Raw genomic sequence first — 3,789 nt, forward strand, 5'->3', positions numbered from 1 at the left:
ACGCGTAACTCCAAGCCACCAAATGCTTTTGCTGCCCTTTGAATTCGCAGGTGTATTTCCGCATCAAGATTTCCATCATCTTGAACAGAGCTTCCCATGTAGACAAATGAATTGACAACCTCAAATAACTTTCCCTTAACAAAAATTTTAGTGGGGTTATAAACAGCACCATACACAGGTTAATACATTACAACTGTTTTTTTTTCAGATTGATGGTCAGGCCAAAATCATCACAAGTTGCGTCAAATGCAGATACAAGAGATTGCAGACCCGTTTCAGAATGACTGACAAGATCGCAATCGTCAGCATACAAAAGTTCCCTAATGAGTGAAGTAAAAACCTTCGTTTTAAACTTCAGTCGGGTCAAATTAAAAGCATTCCCCGTTGTTCGATATTTTATGTAGATACCCTCCTCAGAGTTTTGAAAGGAATGTGACACCACAACGGCAAAGTATATTGCAAAGAGGGTGAGTGCATCAATGTCTCCCTGCTTTACTCCATTTTCCACAGCAAAAGATTCAGAAAGTCTACCACCAAAATTAACCCTAGCTCTCATATCCTGATGCAAAGCCCTGACCATGTTTATAAACTTTTCTGGGCAACCTATTTTCCCCAGAATTAGCCAGAGACCACGTCGATTAACAGTATCGAATGTCTGACAGTAATGAACAATCAGCTGTGCCCTTGGAGGAACGAAAACCACACTGAGACTCAGACACTATATTTGTAACTATAAAGGTATTTAAACGTTCTAACAAAATGCGGGCGAGCACCCTTCCAACCACAGACAAAAGGGAAATCCCACGAAAATTACCACACAGATCCTTTGACACCGATTTATATAAGGAGACAAGAATGGCATCAATCCAGTCTTGAGGCACTTTCTCACTTCTCCAACAATGACAAGAGTTCAAACATTTTGTCACCCCCATATTTCAAGACTTCTGCACAGATTCCATCAGATCCTGGAGACTTGTTGTTATTCAACTTATTCACAGCCAAATAAATGTCATTTAGAGTTGGTTCAAATGCCATCTCTTCTATAACTGGAAGTTGTTCAATTTTTTCTATCGTCCTCATTTTAACGGATGATGGTCTATTCAAAAGTGCAGCAAAATGTTCTACCCAACGCTTATGAATTGAAGCGGTGTCAGTCAGAAGAAAACATCCATCTTCTGTTCTCACAAGAGTTATTGAGGAAGATTTTAGACCATATACCTCCCTAACATAAGAATACAAACCCCTGGCATCATTTCTATCAGCTGCTTCTTGTACCCCTTTTGCCCTATCATTCCACCATTCCTGTTTAATTTTCCTTAGAGCAGTTTGCACTCTCCTTTTCAGCTTTTTGTAAGTTTCGTTTGAGTTGGGATTCAAGGATTGAGAGAGCAGTGTATTGCCTAAGTTTTGTTTTTCTAAAAGTAGATCATGAATTTCTGCTGATATATCTGAGAACCAATCTCTGGATTTATGAGATTTAAATCCCACTGACGAACTTGCAGCTTGAAATACTTTTGTCTTGAAATCTTCCCATAGATTGTTTGGGTCAAGATTAATACTTTCTATAGCATCGTGGAATCTTTGCAAGTTGCTTGATAATTCAAAGTTTGCAAAATTTAACTTTTTGGGTACCTTAGGACCAGATTGCCGATTTTTAGGTGTTATCGAAAAATCTATTTTGCCACGCAGTAGATGATGGTCAGTCCAGCACTCTGCCCCTCTCATGGCCTGAACGCTAGAAACGTCTTTCATATAACGTTTCCCAATCAGAATATAATCTATGAGATGCCAGTGCTTAGATCTTGGGTGCATCCAGGTGATTTTATATTTATTTTTCTGCTTAAACAGAGTGTTGGTGACACAACGTAAAAAGAGCTACTCCATTTTTATTGCATTTTCCAATCCCATGTCGACCTAAAACAGGCCATGAAACATAGTCCTTTCCAACTCTTGCATAGACATCTCCCAAAATAACCAGCTTGTCAGAAATTGGTACTTTCCTCAATAATCTTGCTAGATTGTCATAAAACTGTCCCACAGTTTCACCAGAATGGGACATTGTTGGTGCATAAATACTGACAACGGTAAGAAACCTACCTTTTGTCAGTTTGATACGGAATGACATGATCCGGTCAGATATACCACTTGGAAGCTCTGCAATGGAGGACACTAATGTATTCTTGAGAGCAAACCCAACACCAGATTCTCTACGTGACCCTTAGGTAGGCCTTTCCAGAAGATAGCATATCCATAAGTAGATTCAATTACTTGACCCTCACCTAATAGGCGAGTTTCATAGAGCGCAACTATATTAAGGGAATATTTCTTAAGCTCACATGTAATAAGTGCAGTACGCCTTTCCGGTCTCTTGCTGAAATTATCATCAAGAAGTGTGTGCACATTCCAACCGCCGAAATTCAAAGGTTGTTTATTTTCACTTTTTCTTGAGGACTGTTTGACCACAGTGGCAGGATGACGACCGGGTCCAGACTGTGATACACTGGGACACCTGCCGGGCCAGACCTGATCCCCTGATGTTCCCAAGCCTTTTTTGCCATTTACTGAATTTGTTTCAGACATTTTAAAATAAGTTACAGGTGCATTTTTAGGTTTCTATCAACCAACCAATTGAATGATTTTACCAAGATCTGAAGAACAGGAAGTACCTGTGCAGAGGAATGATTTTTAGTGGGTGTAGCTTGCACTGCACTACCCCCACTTATTAGCCTAAGAGGACTTTCACCGGTGTTACAAGAGAATTGACAAAACCAGGAACTTCCAAGACCTCAGGTTTTATTTCGGAGATTTCCTTCTCCTAGGTAGATTACCAACCAAGGTTAAAGAGCTTCTACCTGCCCATGTGTGTGTCCCATTCCAGACACCTATCCGACACTCAGACACTCTGTAAAGTGATCAAATATCACTCCGGTGACCGATGCGGAGCAGCTCATTCATGAAAAAAAAGGAATAAAATAAAATAAAATAATATATATAACAAGATAAAAAATAATATGAAAAATAATATATATATATATAAAATTAAAATTATTCATATATACATATTTACAGACATTCATACATATACATACACCCATATATATACTTATTTACAGACATTTTGTTGGATGGTTGTTGACTGTTCAGGTTGCTATGTCCGGTCGCTCTTCAGTGCTACTGGTAACATGTAATTCAGTACAACCTGTTGCATGGTCGGGTCGTCGGCGACTAAACTAGCAACCCCACCAGGCTTGCTTGGTGATGAGGGTGTTGTTGGGCACCCTGCAGGACGAAATATAAGACCTGTCAAAGGGCGGATGAACTCCTGAACAGTCAGCATACATACATACATACATACATACATACATACATACATACATACATACATACATACCGGCATACATAAATACGTACATACATACTCACATACATGCATACATACATCCATGCATACATAAATACATACATACATACTAAGATAAATACCCTGTTGATGTTGAAATTCCAATGAAAGAGCCTTGGATCTAAGTTAGAAACCGGCTCTCTCTCTTTTGGCAACGATCTTTTGAAGTAAAACTGAGTAATCACACACACACACACACACACACACACACACACACACACACACACACACACACACACACACACACACACACACACGCGGAAACTGAAAGCAGGCTGGCTGTCGTATATATATATATATATTCATGTATGTGTGTGTCTTTGTATCTTTGTTTGTCCCCATCCACAGCTTCACAACCGTTGGTGGTGTGCAATCTAGCTATTTGTCAA

The 3,789-nt window shown here is 39.4% G+C and overlaps 1 long non-coding RNA gene across 1 annotated transcript in view; it reads left to right on the forward strand.

Moving 5' to 3' along the window:
- The window catches only part of LOC149135586 (uncharacterized), a 10,486-nt gene extending 9,440 nt beyond the window's left edge, over positions 1-1,046 (forward strand). Inside the window, exon 2 of the long non-coding RNA XR_016241912.1 lies at positions 209-1,046. This is a non-coding gene — a long non-coding RNA (uncharacterized LOC149135586). The remainder of the gene's footprint in view (positions 1-208) is intronic.
- The last annotated feature ends 2,743 nt before the right edge of the window (positions 1,047-3,789 follow it).

The sequence above is a fragment of the Octopus bimaculoides genome, chromosome 5, assembly GCF_046866305.1.
Source record: "Octopus bimaculoides isolate indiv1 chromosome 5, ASM4686630v1, whole genome shotgun sequence".
NCBI lineage: Eukaryota > Metazoa > Mollusca > Cephalopoda > Octopoda > Octopodidae > Octopus > Octopus bimaculoides.